Source organism: Giraffa tippelskirchi, chromosome 2 (genome assembly GCF_054371585.1).
Source record: "Giraffa tippelskirchi isolate mGirTip1 chromosome 2, T2T-mGirTip1v1.2.pri, whole genome shotgun sequence".
NCBI classification, from domain to species: domain Eukaryota; kingdom Metazoa; phylum Chordata; class Mammalia; order Artiodactyla; family Giraffidae; genus Giraffa; species Giraffa tippelskirchi.
Window position 1 is genome coordinate 28,590,070 of NC_137276.1, and position 12,103 is coordinate 28,602,172.

The window sequence follows — 12,103 nt, forward strand, 5'->3', positions numbered from 1 at the left end:
TCTTCACTTTCTGCCATAAGGGTGGTGTCTCTGCATATCTGAGGTTATTGATGTTTCTCCCAGCAATCTTGATTCCAGCTTGTGTTTCTACCAGCCCAGCGTTTCTCATGATGTACTCTGCATAGAAGTTAAATAAGCAGGGTGACAATATACAGCCTTGACGTACTCCTTTACCTATTTGGAACCAGTCTGTTGTTCCATGTCCAGTTCTAACTGTTGCTTCCTGACCTGCATACAGGTTTCTCAAGAGACAGATCAGATGGTCTGGTATTCCCATCTCTTGAAGAGTTTATTGTGATCCACACAGTCAAAGGCTTTGGCATAGTCAATAAAGCAGAAATAGATGTTTTTCTGGAACTCTCTTGCTTTTTCAATGATCCAGCGGATATTGGCAATTTGATCTCTGGTTCCTCTGCCTTTTCTAAAACCAGCTTGAACATCTGGAAGTTCACAGTTCATGTATTGCTGAAGCCTGGCTTGGAGAATTTTGAGCACTACTTTACTAGCGTGTGAGATGAGTGCAATTGTGTGGTAGTTTGAGCATTCTTTGGCATTGCCTTTCTTGAGGATTGGAATGAAAGTAGACCAGTATTTTCCAGGAAGGGTTTCCCTGGTGCTTAGCAGCAAAGAATCTGCCTGCCAATGCACAAGACTGGAGTTCCATCCCTGGGTCAGGAAGATTCCCTGGAGAAGGAAATGGCAACCCACTCCAGTGTTCTTGCCTGGGAAATCCCATGGACAGAGGAGTCTGGAGGGCTACAGTCCATGGGTCGCAAAGAGCTAGAAACGACCTAGCGACGAAACAACAAATTTCTCATGAATATACAGGCAAAAGTCCTAAACAAAATACTAGCAAATAAAATTCAGCAACATATAAAAAGGATTATACATCATGACCAAGTGAAATTTATCCCAGGAATACAAGGTGGCTGCCTTGAGCCCTAAAGTTGTTTCAATACTGGCTCCATGGCCTTGTTGTGCCTTACATCTTCCCCTTTATTTCCATGAGCTATCTCTGTACCCTTAAAATAGGTCCTCCTTCTTGCTTAAGGACGAAATGAGACAACTGGTTACTGGAAATCAAAAGTATTCAATGAAGACAAAAATCTAATTCTAAAACAAGTTTTACCCCCAGAGTAAATACCATGGCAGCTACACTTATTCCATCAATGCCATCAGTGCTCAAAAAATAATGCTTTTTTAATTTAAGCCTTCTAAAATGAAACTGGACTAACATTATGAAAAGTGAGTCCCTGTCTTAAAGGAGATTATAATCTAGCAGAAAATTTAGATTTAAGTGCTTAGCTACTTTTAAACATTTACAAACACTGAAAAACACTACATAAATCAGAATTTAAATGTAAAGTATTACTAGTTTGATATCACTATTGCTAGCCCATATAAACTCACACTATTCTTATAATCTTTGGATACCAAGTCCACTGCCAAGTCCAACAGAAGTATTCAAGAAATCCCTGGTGAAGTGAACTGTTGAATTATCATAACAACTGAGAACAGGTGTGACACTAATTGAGGAGTTAAGACATTAATCCAGAAGAAGGCACAGACTCATCATCAAACCAATTGTAAGATCTTGGGCAGTTCACTTAATTTCTGTGTGCCTCAGCTTCTCCACTGGTAAAATGGAGTAGATTAAAATATTTCTACCAATACCTTGCAGCAACAAAATTCTAAAAAATTCTATTATTTAAATCCATCTGCAACACATCTAATACAGATTTTTTTAAAAAGAAATTATTAGTTTCACCACAAAATCTCGCCTAAAGGGATGGAAATTCCTTTAAACAATACGGTGAAGGGAGAGAGAAGAAAGCAGCTCCTGATGCCTATTTAGAACTCCTCAATCCATGGAATTTTCCAGGCAAAAACACTGGAGTGGGTTGCCATTTCCTTCTCCAGGGGATCTTCCTGACCCAGGGATCGAACCCAGTCTCCCACATTGCAGGCAGACGCTTTACCATCTGAGCCACCAGGGAAGCCTTATTTAGAACTATCAGGATTCAAATCTGGCTGCTTTCTAAAATAAATTTTATTCATTATTATTTGTATGCAATTACTCAACTATAACACTCTGACAAACTAGAATTTTGAACAAACAAATGCTTTAAAATTCTAATAACTATGCATAAGCAGTAAATTATTCTTACTTGAATTTTTACTGCTGTGTAGTGCAGGGTTACTAAGTACGTAATTACATAAGAGAGCCACCCAACTTCCAAAGGAGCCATTCCAGTGAATTGTGTAAATAATATGCTTTAAAAAAACATAACCTCCTCACATATGAATTTAGATTCACCAGATATGGAGTAGCTGTGTACCTGTGAGACTAGAACACAGTCTTTAAAAGGCCTTCCTAATTATGAATTTACCAGAGAGATTAGAATGACCCAAAGCAAATTAATACATACTTTTTTTTTCATAACTTTCTATAAAAACATTTTCACTATTCTGCTTCACTACAGAAAACAAAAGATCTTAAAAGCCACTGATTTGAGATAAGATCTCCAGAGTACAAGACTATGATCAAATTTCTAACACTGACATTCTGGTTTTCTTAATTACCAAATGCTTGTGTTGTGTTTTTCTTTCATTTGTATCAACATAAGTCCTAAATATTATGGCTCACTTTACCATAAGATTATTGAATTTGAACAAGGAAATTTTCTTTTAAGAAAAATCACACAAAATATTCAACATTAGCAGGCAGCAGAGCCTCATAATAATACCTAGATGCCACATGTTTTCTGTAGCAGAAAAGTCATTTTTAATACCCATTACAGGAAATCAACCAACTTGGTAAACAAATTAATGCATACAGCCAGGTGGTATCTTTATTCTCCCCATAACAGTACAAAAAGTAAGGTTGTTTGCCTACATTTTGCTACATTATTAAAAATCACCTTATGCTAAGTACGGAGAATTCCTACATTTTTGAAGTGCTCATTTATTCAGTAAGAATAAAACTGCAATTATCTCAGATCAGGTTTTACAAACTCAATCTCCTATACCTGTACTTAAAGACCTTTTAAATCATGCCACAAAGAAATTATTTGGCTATACTGGAATTTTATTTTATTAAAATCAAGTCAAATCCCACTGCAATAAGCTCAAAGGAACTGTCCAAATTCCTTTATTGCACTAGAATTTATTGCATTAAATATTATTTGAAATAACTAGGCCACCAGCTAAAGCCTGGGAATCACACACAACAATTTTTGATGATATGGGGTTGGCCTATGCAAAGACTTCAAATGAGCAGAGTCCTCACTGGGAGTATTAGATTTTATGTATTTCTGAAAAAGGGAGGGAGGGAGAAAGCGAAAAGAGAGGAAAAAGAAAAAAAAAAGCTTGGTTGCAACTAGAGGAGTAAAGAGGAGTTGAAGCAGTCTTCCATTTTGATGAAAGGCATTTGCAACACTTTTTTTCAATAGGAATTTACACATTTGTTCATAGCAGTTGCTAAGACTCAACAGTGGCCAGTATCATGTCAATAATCCACATATTAGGGCAGACTGGCTGCCATTCGACCAATCAGGTCTTCTCACTCCCTTCACAGGCAAAAAGAGCGAAAGCAGCCACAAAGTAAAATCGTTTGAATGGGGAGTGGGGGAAGAGGAGACAAATCTTCACATTGGACTTCTGGAACATCCCCTTCTCTACAGATGTGTCTGCTGTAGCAATGAGATCAAGAGGGAGTGCTATCTGGAGCTTTCTTCTTAACTGAGAGGGGAAACTCTTCATGAAAAGATCCCCTGATATCAAATGATATTTCAACTACTACAAACCAAGTAACAGCCCTCCTTGGGTATTCCTTTATTTAACTTTTGTGTAGGAGTAGAGAAAGGAAAATTACTTGTTCATTAGAAAGAGAATAAATGCCTACATAAATAAATGGAACCATATTACATCTGACTTCCTGGGCACCACAGGTCCACAGAGAAGAAACTTGTTTTCGGCAGTGTGTTTATTTCACTGTTTGCAAATGGCTGGCTGATTGGCAGCTACAATATGAGAAATAACCATTTCAAAGATCAAATGTCATGTTCCCTAGTAAGAAACAAAAATAAACATTATTTACCCTCTCCATTCAGTTTATGGAATTTAGCAGAAGAACAGATAAACTGGCTATCTGATTGCTTGATGTTTGTGAGGTTATTTTCTGTGATGGCATGATTATTATTTAGGTTAGATAAGAAATTCTTCACCCTTCTCTCAGGACATCAGCATTAAGAGTTACCCTTCACAAGAAGGCTCCAAAGTGAGTATCTCTGAAGCAAGTGAAATATGACAAGAAATTATGAACTGGGGAGTGATGAGTATAGCTAATATTTTTTTCCTCCAAGAAAATTAACTACCTGATCTCACAATCTAATTTAGCACAAGCCAAGATGCAAACTGCTACTGCTAAGTCGCTTCAGTCATGTCCGACTCTATGCGACCACATAGACGGCAGCCCACCAGGCTCCGCCGTCCCTGGGATTCTCCAGGCAAGAGTACTGGAGTGGGTTGCCATTTCCTTCTCCAGTGATTGAAAGGGAAAAGTGAAAGTGAAGTCGCTCAGTCATGTCCGACTCTTAGCGACCCCATGGACTGCAGCCTACCAGGCTCCTCTGTCCATGGGATTTTCCAGGCAAGAGTACTGGAGTGGGGTGCCATTGCCTTCTCCGAGATGCAAACTAGTAAGCCTCAAATGCACAACTTGAGGACACTGTCCACTTTCAGGCACCAATCTTAAAATCAGCACTTCAAGGGACATCCCTGGTAGTCCAGTGGTTAAGAATCTGCCTTGCAATGCAGGGGATGCAGGTTTGATCACTGGTCAGGGAACCAAGATCCCACCTGCCTCAGAGCAACTAATCCCACTGGCTGCAACTAGAGAGTCCGTGCACTCTGGGGCTCATGCACCACAACCAGAGAGTCAGTGCTGTAACCTACTACTACTAAATAACAGCATAAAAGGAAAGAATACTTTACAGATCTTTCATAACAAAAACTCCAGTTCTCTCTTCTCTTTCCCCATCTTTTTCCTATTTTTTTTTTAAAGTTTCTTTCCTGTGCCTATACAAAAAGACAGATTCTGCTTAGGCAAAATCAAGCATTGTTTAAAGAGCCTATTTATGAAAATCAACTTATATTTAAGCAAGTCAACATTAACATTTGGATTTTGACTGAATATATTCAATGGATCATTTTAAAACACTGCTTTTATCGCCAGTCAACATTATGTCTCATAACCGACTGACATTCACACAGTAGTTTTCAACTACAACACAAGAATATTAAATACAAAAACCTCTAGTAAAGGGCAAAAGGTCAATGGCATTCGTGTACTCATGCTCAGATAGTGTTCAACTATTTGCAATTAAATGTGGAAAAAATATGGGAATTTCAACACCACAGTTTTTAGATCAACCTCTCAGTTTTATGGATATTTATAGCACGTGTCCAATCTTGCCGAACTCCATCTTCCTCTACCTCATTTGTAATATAAACTGCTCTTAAACCACTTTAACACATTGTTACTGAGATACTTCTTTTACACAGTACCTACCAGCAGTAGATCAATACTCTTCACACAGAGAGGCCGATTCCATTACCACAAAAACCTGTGCAAACGGCCAGATGCTGAACAAAGAGTACAGCTTTCATTCCTAACATGTCTTCACTCCACTGGGAGGAAATATTTTGCTACGGTGGGCAAGTAGAAGTTGAGAAGAGAAATAATGGCATTTAAAATAATTAAGAAGCTTTGATTAGAGAGAAAATTTGAAGGATATAGCTAAAATAAATTTCACCTACAAGACGCTTATCATTCATCATCAAACCCATCTGTTCACCTGCAGTCGTAATGCTGCATTTGATGCTTTACAAACTGCCATAACATTAGGTATTTATGTTGCACTTCAACACTTAAGACTAAAATGATACAGAAACAAAATAAAGAATTGGGTGAAAAATGAGGGAAAAGAGAAGGGAAAGAGTAGAAAAATGAAACATTCTACTGTTCCTTTAAAGCCACTTTCAGTTAACAAAATTTTGTGACTTCGATTTCTTCTTAAATGTACACCAAAAAAAACTTTATTCACAAGCTTTTCATATGGTTATTTCATTTCTCTCTCCTTCATACTATTGTTATGATCTGAGGCAATAAAATTGAGTTGAAATATAATTAGAAAGGACAGAGATCTGTCTACATGCAGTGAGTGATACTAGCAACTTGTGGCACCAGAGGGATTTAACTTTTGTCTAAAAGCAGTTCTCCCTGTCCTTTCTCACACTACTTACTTCGGATGGATTAAGGCACAATACATCCTTTCTAGACCAGCTTTAATCATTTTCACAACTATGGCTGCTATGACAACAGGATGCAGCTTATCTGTGCTGTTTTCATTTTCTCCATTTGAGTTGCCATAACAACACAATCATTCTGCCTTTCTCCAGCATGTAACAACTTTCTCTTAGGATTATATTCTTAAGGACACTGGATTTCCCCATGAAGAAACTAAGCAACAGAATTTACATTAAAATGTTATTTAAACAATAAAAATCCAATTTTAAAACCTTTTGAGGGAAGAGTTATTTTTGATAGGAACTTTCATCATACAAAAAATAAAATTAACCCCCCCTCAAAAAAAAACCCCCAATACCTGAAACCTGAAATCCAAAAACTATCTACCATTAGCAGTGACTTACTTTTATACAGACTTACCGAAGCAAAAGATAGCAATATCATCATGATTATGAGCTACAGTAAAGTTTTCATTAATACCTGTCCCAAGTAGAACAATCAAGAATGAATACAGTTCTATACTGAATACTTTGCCATGGTAATCCAACATCATTTGTTAGGAATACCAGAGCTGGGAGTAGTGAGCTTTATATTAGGCAAATGCCATTTTAAAATTTTTACCTTCAATTCAAGGCTTTCCATGCTAATAGAATCCTGAAGAAGTTTATACAGTTCAAATTCTCTTATAGTATAAATTGTGTATTTATAAAAACTGGTATCTATAGAAAAGATCAAAGAAAAGCATTTATTGTTCTAAACAGCAACATAAAATTTTTTTAAAGTATTTTGGCTAGTGGATCACCATATCTATTACTAGGAACATCATGTCAGGACATAAGTGTGTTTTTAAAAAAAAAACTATCAACTGTTACTACCCCTCGTTGTACCAGCATTCGTGATAACAAGACTCTATATATAAAAGGTTATCTTAATTTAATAGATTAAATCACTAAATTCAGATCTTTTAAGTCCTTTGATCAGCTGACAAAGCTACATTAAAATTTTTCATATAGCAGGGATTCCCTGGTGGTTCAGTGGTTCAGACTCTGCACTTCTACTGCAGAGGCACATGTTTGATCCCTGGTTAGGAAACTAAGATCCCGCAAGCTGTGCAGCAGTGCAACCAAAAAAAAAAAATCTCCCATAATACAAATATCCATGAATATATATACATATTTATTGCTTACAAACAAAATATGGAAATATTACTATTTGAGGAGAAAATATGCAAATGTTACTAAGTTCCCCCTTAGTTCCCTACAGGCATATAAAAGATTATTTATTATAATATAGTATTTTTACAGGATTGAACTAATTTTCACATATTAGTGTAATGAGACACACTTTAATTTTAATCACAGCTGAGATAATTCAACAAATTTTGCAGTTTGCAGTGAACTGAAAAAGATGATTTATTTAACCAAACCTGAAGATCACATAGCACGATCGTTTTCTTAAGTTCGTTTTTTAAAGAAAAAAATCCACTCTTCCAAATTCTGAAATAACAGCTTAACAATTTGGTTTTTAGTCAGTTTTTTTTTAAGACTAAAGAGGAGAGGGTTGGCAAATATAAAGAGCTAAAATAATGACGGAATCAAGATCTTTTCTTTAGAATCTTTTCCACACAGGAAAATGAGAAACCCAAACCAATGATAATTTTTTTTAAAAGCAGCTAGAGCAAAAGGGTGGTTACACTACTTTTAGAGGAGGGATGAGAGAGGGGGAATGGCAGCACAAAGGGTATGGACAGAAAAGGAGGGAATCTAGGACCAAATGGATTCCAATCCTGGGCAACCTGGATAGACACTCAAGTGAAAATGAAACCAACAACTCGGATAAAATCATACACAAAAGCCCATCTCCAACTCTGCTTTCTTCTTTCCATAGTATTGGTTGCTGTTGTTCAGTCACTAAGTTGTATCTAACTCTTTGTGACCCCAAGGACTGTAGCACGTCAGGTCCCCTGTCCTTCACTATCTCCTGGAGTTTGCTCAAGTTCATGTCCACTGAGTCAGTGATGCTAGCTAACCATCTCATCCTCTGCCTCCCACCTCTTCTTTTGCCTTCAATCTTTCCCAGCTTCAGGGTCTTTTCCAATGAGGCATCTGTTTGCATTAAGTGGTCAAAGTATTGGCGCTTCAGCATCAGTCTTTCCAATGAATACTCAGGGTTGATTTCCTCTGGACTGACTGGTTTGATCTCGCTGCTGTCCAAAGGAATCTCAAGAGTCTTCTCCAGCACCACAGTTAAAAAGCATCAATTCTTCTGCGCTCAGCCTTCTTTATGGTCCAACTCTCACATCTGTTCATGACTACTGGAAAAACCATAGCTTTGACAATATGAACCTTTGTTGGCAAAGTGATGTCTCTGCTTTTTAAAATGCCGTCAAGGTTTGTCATAGCTTTCCTTCCAAGGAGCAAGCATCTTTTAATTTCACGGCTGAAGTCACCGTCCACAGTGATTTTAGAGCCCAAGAAAATAAAATCTGTCACTGCTTCCACTTTTCCCCCTTCTATTTGCCACGAAATGATGAGACTGGATGCCATGATCTTAGTTTTTTTAATGTTGAGTTTTAAGCCAACTTTTTTCCATTCCCCTCTTTCACCCTCATCAAGACGCTCTTTTTTCCTCTTCACTTTATGCCATTAGAGTGGTATCAAATGTGCATATCTGAGGTTGTTGATATTTCTCCCAGCAATCTTGATTCCAGTTTGTGATTCATTCAGCCCAGCACTAGGGAACCTCAAGAAAATCCTCCTTTCTAAGGCTTGAAAAGGTGAAAGTGAAGTCACTCAGTCGTGTCCAACTCTTTTTGACCCCATGGACTGTAGCCTACCAGGCTCCTTTCCAGGCAAGAATACTGGAGTGGGTTGCCATTTCCTTCTCCAGGAGATCTTCCCGACCCAGCGATTGAACCTGGGTCTCCTGCATTGTAGACAGACACTTTACCATCTGAGCCACCAGGGGAGATCTTCTAAGCCTTAAACTCCCAAGTAATTGCTACCTTACAATGACTCTTCAATTAGCTGAAGCCACTAGGTTCTAGGCTGTAAGCAAGATGACATAATTTTATTACAGAGCAAAATGTGGATTTAGGAGCTAATGCTATTGGAATCATGGAATCTTGAGACTGAATTTTTGTGATGCACTTTGACAGGACTGGAGAATTACCTGTGCATGTGTGGCCTAGCATTCTTGGTAACAGCTATGACTCATCCAGAATACCCTTCAAAAGAGAGCCTCTGGCTTCATCAGCGGGACAGTCTGTTGTGAGCCGACATGCACTCAGATCTATGCTACTGATGTCACATTTGCTGGAACTCACTGGTAGAACTACAATTACTGCCCTGATCTGACATGTTTAGCCACACACTCCATTAGGGACTTGCAGGCTACTGGAAGAAGCCCCTACCAACTCTTCTCAAGAGTATGTTACATCCTGTCCAAAATGATTGATTTTTAGGAGTAAGAGTTCTATATATACACAAGAGAATTAAATGTACTTCTATACTCCAAGCTATAATGTACCAATTTTTAAAGACTGATTATATCAGTCACTGGCAATTAGCTATGAAAGATCCAATTATCAAAACTTTAAAATAATTTCATTGCTATTTGAACCATTCCAAGTTGAAAGAAAACATTATCAAAAAAATAAGTTATCAAAGAATCACTTTCTTTAGTAAGAAATTATAATGTATCTTTAGTCATTGATCTCCACCTCTAGCCCTACAAGAATATTAATTTTCCACAGAGAATTGACATGGAACTATTTGCCAGCTAAACAACACATACTTTAAAAAGCCTTTAATTTAGCTACTAAAACCTTGGGATAAAGGAAGACCTAGGTATGGATTCCAGGGCATACATTTAGTTTTAGAAGAGTATGACATACAGTATAAGAAGTCTGCACTACACTGGCTATGCCTGTTTTAAAGATATGTAGATGCCTTTCAATGATGTATGAAATTTGAAGAGAATGTGAAAAAAAGGCAAAGAAATCAATTCTACCATAAGGCATCTTACTCCTATGTTAGACCAGTTGGTTTCCAAAGTGGGATGCAGGTATTATGTCAGGAGGTAGGCAAGATGATCCTTTCGGATGTCAGGGAAAAAATTAAACTTTTATTAAAATTAGTTTCAAAAAGAAATTAATGTTTTCTGATTTTTATAATATAGATTGACACTGGTTCCCTCATTTCTATCTTTTTTTTTTGATTCCACATATAAGTGATATCATATATCTGTCTTTCTCTGACTTACTTAGTATGGTAATTTCTTGGTCTATCCTTGCTGCAAATGGCATTATTTCCTTCTTTTAATGGCTCATATTCCATTGTATATATGTACCACATCTTTATCCATGCACCTATTGATGGACATTTAGGTTGCTTCCATGTCTTGGCTATTATAAACAGTGCTGCAATGATACATTGCATGTATCCTTTTGGACAATGTTTTTCTCTGGATAAATGCCCAGGAGTGGGATTGCTGGATCATGTGGTAGCTCTATTCTTAGTTTTTTAAGGAACTCCATATTATTCTCCATAGTGGCTGTACCAATTTACATTTCCACCAACAATGTAGGAGGGTTCCTTTTTCTCCACACCCTCTCCAGCATTTACTTTGGTAGATTTTTTAAATAGGTATTTATTTGGCTGTGCCAGGTCTCAGTTGTGGCATGGAGATCTTTAATCTCTAGTTGCAGCATGAGGGATCTTTCAGTTGCGGCATGCAGGATCGTTTAGCCATGGCATGCAGGATCTAGTTCCCTAACCAGAGATTGAACCTGGGACTCCTGAATTGGGAGTGCTGAGTCTTAGCCACTGGACCACCAGGGAAGTCCCTTGTTTGTAAGTTTTTTGATGACAACCATTGCACTTCTCTAATAATTAGTGATGTTGAGCATCTTTTCATGTGCCTCTTGGCCATCTGTATGTATTCTTTGGAGAAATGTCTATTTAGGTGTTCTACTCATTTTTTTATTGGGTTGTTTGTTTTCTGGATATTGAACTGCATGAGCTGTTCGTAAATTCTGGAGACTAATCTCCTATCAGTTACATCATTTGAGAATATCTTCTCCCGTTCTGTGGGTTGTCTTTTCATTTTGTTTGTAGTTTCCCTTGCTGTGTAAAAGCTTTTAAGTTTAACTAGGTCTCATTTGTTAATTTTTATTTTTATTTAAACTACTCTGGGAGATGGATTCTGCTTATGTTTTCCCCTAAGAGTTTTATAGTATCCAGTCATATATAGGTCTTTAATCCATTTTGAGTTAATTTTTGTGTATGGTGTTAAAGAATAACTCCCAAGACTGAACCAGGACAAAATAGAAAATATGAACAGACAATCACAAGTACTGAAATTGAAACTGTGATTAAAAAACCCCCAACAAACGAAAGTCTAAGACCAGATGGCTTCACAGGCGAATTCTATCAAACATTTAGAGAAGAGTCAACACCTATCCTTCTGAAACTATTCCAAAAAAGTACAGAAGAAGGAACAGTCCTAAACTCATTCTATGAGGACACCATCACTATGATACAAAAGTCAAAGATTCCACACAAAGAAGAAAACTATAGGCCAATATCACTGATGAACATGCAAATATCCTCAACAAAATACTAGCAATCCAAATTCAACAATACATTAAAAGGATCATACAGGTGGGATTTATCCCAGGAATGCAGGAATTTTTCAATATTCACAAATCAATCAGTGTGATACACCACATCAACAAACTGAAGAATAAAAACCATATGATCATTTCAATAGATGCAGAAAAATTTTTATCAA

At 37.2% G+C, this 12,103-nt stretch overlaps 1 protein-coding gene across 47 annotated transcripts in view; it reads right to left on the minus strand.

Annotated features, from left to right (window-relative positions):
• The window catches only part of BTRC (beta-transducin repeat containing E3 ubiquitin protein ligase), a 181,096-nt gene that overhangs the window by 131,457 nt on the left and 37,536 nt on the right, over positions 1 to 12,103 (minus strand). For 2 of the 47 annotated variants that reach the window (XM_081547228.1, XM_081547165.1), the window contains exon 2: positions 6,932 to 7,029. The exons of the other annotated variants lie outside the window; for them this stretch is intronic. The gene's annotated coding sequence lies outside the window, so the exon portion shown is untranslated. The remainder of the gene's footprint in view (positions 1 to 6,931; positions 7,030 to 12,103) is intronic. 47 annotated transcript variants of the gene reach the window in all.